Source organism: Phasianus colchicus, chromosome 25 (genome assembly GCF_987193195.1).
Source record: "Phasianus colchicus chromosome 25, bPhaCol1.hap1.1, whole genome shotgun sequence".
Classification (NCBI taxonomy): Eukaryota; Metazoa; Chordata; class Aves; order Galliformes; family Phasianidae; genus Phasianus; species Phasianus colchicus.
Window position 1 is genome coordinate 4,321,032 of NC_143460.1, and position 7,981 is coordinate 4,329,012.

The following is a 7,981-nucleotide window of genomic DNA, read 5'->3' on the forward strand; positions in this document are numbered from 1 at the left end:
CTAACCTCCAGGGTCCTGATTATTTCTGATGGCTTCTGAGGAGCAAGCCCAGCTCAGGAATGCAGGATCTGGCTAAGCACTTGATCCACCAGAGATGCTTTTTTTTCCCCCAACAGCCACAGAGGGTCAGAGTGAGAGCCAAGCAGTGACATTCACAGTGCACAGCCCTGGTTGCTTCCCAGCTGCCAACTGAGCAGGAAGGTGATGGGATCAGGCTTACCCCAGTGTGGGTAAATCTCAGCCAGCCTATTGACTGCAAGGAAAACAGATTAACCCACCTGGGGCAAAGGATGCTCTGAGCCACAAGGCATTCCGACTTGCTTTTCTTCACTGGCTCTGGGTGGATTCAATTTTAAATTGCCTTGCTTCCTTTGTAACCTCACCAGGGGCTTTCCTATGAGACTTATCTAAAAATCTTCCATCCCTGCTATTAACTCAATAAAAATGTAGGGATTTTTTTCCTCCTTGGGGAAAAAAAACCCAACAGCAACTTAGTTCTCATCAGAACAACAAACAAAATAATAAAAGTTTAAATTTCCAGATGAAACATTTCATTTTCTCCTGTGCCAATCAGCTCCTGGCCTTTCATTTATCAGGTGGTTGATGATGAAAGCAGTGCACAAGATGGAAACCAAAGCCCCAGATCTTGCAGTCACCCCAGGGATTTTGTACAGCCAGCCCACCCACGTCCTAATCTGGGCCCTGTGTTCCCCTGCATCACCTTCTGATGGTGCAGAAATCCTGCCTTGCAGTGGCACTGCTCTTCCTGCACCCTTAAGCCCCCCTCCTGCTCTCCAGATCTCTGCTGAGAATGTTGCACAGTGCCTCCCTTCCCCAAGCATCCCTCACTGATGAGCAGGGCCATATAAAATCCCCACCAAGCACCCATGGTGTGCATTACAGGGTGCCTCCAGGGCTCATTTCTCAGAGGAACAGAAGTCCCAGCCATTCCCAGCAGCAGCACTGCCAATCTTCTGGTCCCTAACTGGGAAGAGGGGGCTCCCCTCTCCCTTTGGAAAAGCCACCTGGGGGAGGGAATGAAAGGAAATGCCTGGGTCAGATGTGATCTTGCTGCAAATGTGCTCTCCAAGAGGCTGCTCCTCCCATAGGACAGCAGGTAGTGGGATATGGGGAACATCCATGGCCTCCCTCAGCTGAGTTTAAATTAATATACTTGGCTGTTTTACTCTGCACACAGCACAGGGATGAGGGGGAACAGATCCTCTCCACCACTGCTCCATTTCCACTGCACCGGTGCCACTTCAAAGCAGCCAAAAACAGAGGCTCCAAGGAACTCAATGCCATCAGTGATCTATGGCTGCCCAGGCAGTTTGTGCAGGGAAGTGATTTAGGAGGCACTTCAGGCATCTGCCCAGTGCTTCAAGTACAGATCAGCAGCAAGTTCAGCACACAGCTCTCCATTGACCGAGCACTACATGCTGCAGCAGTGTTAGAAATAGGGCTTTGCCCACGTTGCCCCAAAAAGCCTCATTCCTGGTCCTTTGGCCATTCTGGGATTCTCAGCTCTGGTACCCAGGAGAAGGGAAACCAATACAGAACTCTGCCCTAAGAGCAATGCTGTGAGATGGAGGGTCCCAAGGAAGCACTTATCTCAAAGATGCTCCATATCCATCCTCTGGTTCACTGGTATTAATCGACCCTGATCCTGCAGGGATCGTTTGAGACGATCAAGCTACATGCTTACACAGGCAATGGGTTCTGACAGCGTGACATAATGAAAGAAAATAATACAGCTCAGCCTGAGGGATGTGGAAATGGAAGTTTCATCATCCGAGCTGCCTCTTCTCCTGACCTCAGCATCCAGGCTGATAATTGGGTTTCCACAGATAAAGAAATTGGGTTTAGGACCATGCAGGACATTGAGGACAGCTTGTCCCAGGTATACAGAGGTGCCCATATCAGTACTTGCATTCAGTGGTGAATGCATTCACACACAGGCAGGTGAAGGAACCAGCCCTGCAGCTTGGATGCGGCTCTGTGATTTCCACAGTGCCAGCTTCTGTTTGCTTATGGGGCTGGGACCCATTTGCACAGGTTTCTGTGCAGAGAAGGAAGAAATAATATTGCACAGCAAGCAAACAGCAGAAGGAAGTAGCAAAGCTGTTTGTGCTCCTTCTGAGCACCGAGTACGTGCTGAATGAGGAGCAAACAACACGGGCATTGCACAGGGCAGGGGAAGCACCCACAGCACATCTCAGAGCATTAATTCCTGCCCCAAAAGCTGGTGCAGACCAACCTGGTGAGCAGCATCACTATTCCTGCAGGAGGCTTTGCTTTATTCCCCCATCAACAGCAAAGACGCTGAGCAAGTAGTTCGGAGCACACATACATAACGAGCTGCCTCATTATTTATAATAACACAGTTTACTCTCTATCCCATACATAAAATGAGGCATTTTTTTGGTGAGGACAAAGGTTGAATTCTTGCAGGATCAGAAAGAAAACAGTGAGGTTTCAGAGAACCTTCTGCTCTTAGGTACACAGAACCCATGCATTTCAACCCATGCATTTCAACCCATGCATTTCAACCCATGCATTTCAACCCATGCATTTCAACCCATGCATTTCAACCCATGCATTTCAACCCATGCATTTCAACCCATGCATTTCAACCCATGCATTTCAACCCATGCATTTCAACCCATGCATTTCAACCCATGCATTTCAACCCATGCATTTCAACCCATGCATTTCAACCCATGCATTTCAACCCATGCATTTCAACCCATGCATTTCAACCCATGCATTTCAACCCATGCATTTCAACCCATGCATTTCAACCCATGCATTTCAACCCATGCATTTCAACCCATGCATTTCAACCCATGCATTTCAACCCATGCATTTCAACCCATGCATTTCAACCCATGCATTTCAACCCATGCATTTCAACCCATGCATTTCAACCCATGCATTTCAACCCATGCATTTCAACCCATGCATTTCAACCCATGCATTTCAACCCATGCATTTCAACCCATGCATTTCAACCCATGCATTTCAACCCATGCATTTCAACCCATGCATTTCAACCCATGCATTTCAACCCATGCATTTCAACCCATGCATTTCAACCCATGCATTTCAACCCATGCATTTCAACCCATGCATTTCAACCCATGCATTTCAACCCATGCATTTCAACCCATGCATTTCAACCCATGCATTTCAACCCATGCATTTCAACCCATGCATTTCAACCCATGCATTTCAACCCATGCATTTCAACCCATGCATTTCAACCCATGCATTTCAACCCATGCATTTCAACCCATGCATTTCAACCCATGCATTTCAACCCATGCATTTCAACCCATGCATTTCAACCCATGCATTTCAACCCATGCATTTCAACCCATGCATTTCAACCCATGCATTTCAACCCATGCATTTCAACCCAATCTTAGAGGTGCCCACACTGACTCTTTTTTGCCACGTTTCAGTTTTTTAATGCAGAACCCACACACCCCCAAGCCTGGATAACATACAAGCTATGAACCCAATGGCATTTTACATACATGCATCTTGCAGGTTCCCATGTATAGTGAGCTCACTTGTACCAACCAGAGGGCACCCACAGTATGATGCCATCCCAGACATGGATCTCATCCCCCCCTGCAGCTCCTGCTGCAGTTCCAGGTGTTCTCTTGCACACCCAGCACCAATGCAGCCTTCAGCCACATCGCTCACCTACTGAGGGAGGCAGCTCTGATGCCTTTAAGATTTAGATGACAGCATAATGTCTAATATTTTACCCTCCTACCATGGCACATTCATTTGCTGTATGTCCAAACACGAACTAATTAGTAGAATTAATTAGCACAATGCTGCAAAGTGGAAAAAAATAAAAAATAAAATGAAGTAGAGGTGGGAGAAAAGAGACCAGAGTGGGAGGGATAGGGAAGAAACAGGATACAAAAGACCATGGCAGTTGAGAAAGACAGGCTGACAGGAGGTTGACATGAGAAATAGGAGCAAACTTGTTCTCCTTTATTCACGCACAGCTCTGTGTCTCAAGAGATGAGGACAGGATCCCCACCTTGGCTGGAAGTGGCCTCCAATGGGATGCTTAGTGCCAACAGGGAGAGGAGGAGTCCTTCCCTTTCTTCCCACAATAGGGATGCATTGATGCTCTCCCAGCACAGACCAGTATCACAAGGAAGACTGACATGCCAGGCACTGCATGGCTGCCCTACCACCATCTTTTAGCAATCTGGCTTTGAGGCAGCTCCTAGGCAGTGCTTCATGCCACGAATCCCCAGCACCAGGTAGGGATGTGTGCTCCCATACATCCTGCATGCATTATCCCACACACAGGGAGGTGCTGACCCACACATCTGCCCTTCATCCACGCACTGCTCCTCATCCCCAGCATGCACACACTCCCTGCTCCTCTTCTCAGAAGGAGAGCAGCTCAGGCTGCACAGAACAGCAGCTCTCAGAGCCACACTTCTCTCCCCCAGGGAGAAGTCATTTCCTTTGCAGCCAGCAGCACAGTTTGGGTTTTCATCTTCTGGATGAGTGGTGGGGAGGATGAAAGTGTTGGAGGATTTCTCTCTGCCTCCCGGACTGTGTTGTCCTATACCACACACTGTGGATGATAAGGCATTAAGGCTCTCAACCAGTGAATTTCTCAAGGCAATATTGACTAAAAGGTTTCCTTAAGTGTCCCCTGATAGGCAGCGTTTGCTGGAGCTGAAAGCCAGCAGCGGGCTGAGGCTGGATGTAGGAGATCTGCTCTCAGTGCCCGTAGGCAGCCAGTTAGCAGAGAGCCTTTAATTGCAGCCATCCCTCCAACCTGGAGCAGAATGATGTTTTGGAATGAGAAGCTCATCCCCATACAAAGCCATGGAGAGGGAGAGACAGCAATGGGTATGCCAGGGGTGGATATGGGGCAGGATGCTCCTTAGCTTCATCCAGAGCCAACCAACACTGATATCTCCAAGTTTCAGGCTAGGCTGAAGCCTCATGCAATGGGTCACATCTAAATGCATCCCTTTTGTATGCAGGGAGATGACAACAGCCAGTCTCACCCCACTGAACCTGATGACCCTCCTGCATAACACATCCTTCCCAGACACCCTTTCAGCAAATCTCTTCTTTAATTAACTTCCTTGCATTGCCCAGCCCTACTGATCAGCCAACGGGCAGCAGATGGAAGTGAGGCCATGGGCACAGAGCTCACAGGATCTGAGCCTAAAGAGGACAAGCTAACCTCATCTGAGTCAGCTGCTAAGCTTCAGATTCACAGGAAAAATGACAGTAAAATAATAGAAATAAAGCACACTGTTAAAGCCTTATTAATACAGCCTGGAAATGCCACCAGCAGGTCTATGGATGCTGGGTAAGTCCTTACCTACAACAGGTAAGGGACATTAAGGTGAGGTGCTGTGAGCTTGTTCCAGCTGTGTGCCTGACACTTATTTCAGCCCACCACAGGGCTGGGCTTCCTTCTGGCATTGGGGTCTGTGCTGCTTGGAGCCTGCATGGGTCACCTTTGTCACCTGAGCACACAGAGGCTGCATGGCAGAAGCCAGAACTCCCCTTGGTTCAGGATTAGAACCCCTCATCAATCCACGTGCTCATCACTCACTGTGCCCTCCCCTATCAGCCCTCCTTATCTGAACAATTTGCTGGGACAGTGGGAAAGAGCTGATTAGCACCAAACAGGAGGCAGCTGACACCTCATGGGAGAAATCACAAGGACAGGAGATAAGGAGGACCCTGAGCACACCAAGATAATGCTGTCACCGCCTCAATGGCAGGAAGGTGAGCACGAACACCTTGTGCAGGAACATCAGCATCTCACCCAAGCCTGGAGGTACATATTTACCCTGACAGATGAATGCACAGTGGAAAAAGTGAGGGCAGCCAGCACTGCTTTCTTCTCCACCAACAACAGGAGGTGGAGAAGCATGTGAATAATTGCCTTGAACATTGCCTAGGAGGTACCCAGGTGAGACACCAGCTTGGAGCAGATGGGGAACACTCAGCCTCCACACACAAAGGGGAAGAAGAAAAAAAAAAAAAGCAGATCTCCCATGTTGAACAACCCCAAAATGCAGGGAACTGTGGGGCATCCCCAACCTGGGGCACTTGGCTCAGGACACAGCATCTGCCACTCATCCATTTGTGCTGTGCAGAGATAGGAAGCTCCACTGACCCATGGCTTCAGCTGCAACAGCAAATCCTAACCCAAAAATGACAAGTCATAAACTTCCAGGCAACAGAGCTCGGTGGCTGTGGTCAATGTGCTTCCCTATCTGTGTGCAAGAATGGCTCAGGGAAAGGCACAGCAATGACAAATCACACACCCTCCTGCAATTACAATCACAGCGTGGAGGATGTATTTCTGACCCAGCAGCTCTAGCAGGGCCCCCTTTAAACACAAAAACCTCTCTTTGTTTATTGCACGACACATCTGATGACACCGAGCACACATCAGAGTGGCTAATTGCCTGGAGTATTCCAATGGGTGCTACTTTGCTGATCATAAACTGATAAACTGCCTGCAAAAAGAAGATTACTGATAAACACGCTATCCTGCCTCATCATGTAAATAATTGGTAGTATTACAGACGCTCAAGCCAACACAATTAGGACCTGAAGGTTGTGCCATATGTCACAGTAAAGCTAATTTCTCCAAGATTTGCAGTGAGGCCTATTACTCAATGCCACAAGCTTCCTTAGAAGGGGATTTTGGCTTGCTGTAAATCAGCATAACTGTTAAGAGTGTGGGGACACTCTGATTTATGTCAGGTGATGAACTTGCCCACGATGCCCATATGGGTCTGCAATTCTCCATATGGAGACAGATATGGATGTTCTGGACAAAACCACTACTGTGCCTATGATTTGAGATGAAAAGTAAAGCAAGTGGTGTTACACACCCATCAAGAGCCCCAGGCTGGCAGAAGAGCAAGATTTGGCAATTGGAACAGGCCATTAGTAGACAAAATAATCTGTTCTCTTTCGTAACTTAGTTGAGGCTGAGTTAGCAAGATGTTAACAAGTGCAGCAGTTAAATGCTGTAAATATCACCTCCTGACCACCCAGTTTTTGGGTTAGGACAAGCATTGAACAGCATCACTTCATGCATGGAAGCAAAAGACACGAACCCAACCCTCCCAAAAGCCAACCTGATGCACGGGCCAGCTTTTCTCCATCACCACGAACCACAGACCTTCAGGAGATGGAAAAAGGGGAAGGGAGGCAGCAGGGGATGACTCAGCCTCTACCACATTTGAGCAGCAGGAGCGGAGGATGCTGTGCCTACCTGTGTGCTCACAGCCTGCACAGAGGGGATCCTGGGGAGCACACACAGCAATAAGTGGGAATCTCCAGAAATCCCTGTGATCAGGCTGCGTGGAACGGGGCCAGAATGGGTTGGTAGTAAAGCTTGCTACAAACGAAGCAATTGTGCCTGCATTGTGCAGACTGATGAGCACAGGGCTGATAACACAAGCAGGATGACCACAGGGGTCAACCCAGGCTTGCTTGACACTCAGTAATGGGCTGCCCTGAGGCTGCAGAGAGCTGTGCCACAGTCTCTGCTCTTCATATCCTTAGGGGAAAGGCTTTGCTCACAGCCACTGGAGCAGGACACTTGCCAGATCTGGTATGAAAAATGAAACAGAGCTTCAGACCATTCCATTTCCTGCAGGAGAGAGCTTATTAAAACAGTGAGCATCCACCCACTGCACAGTTCTGCCCAGGGTTTGGCTGCTCAGCAGCAATGGGCAAAGGCTGCCTGGTCACAGCCAATCCATGGCATCCTGCCTTCAGATTCTTCAATGCCTTGCAGGCTGTGCTATAGAAACTGTTCTTTTCCTGCACCTTCTGAAGCCATGCAGGACCTGATCACTGATTTAATTCAAAGCAGGATAGCAGAGCTAATAAGCACCAGCAAAGCAAGCATTAATAAGGTGCTATAAATATCTGTGTCCCTCTCAGAGGCAGC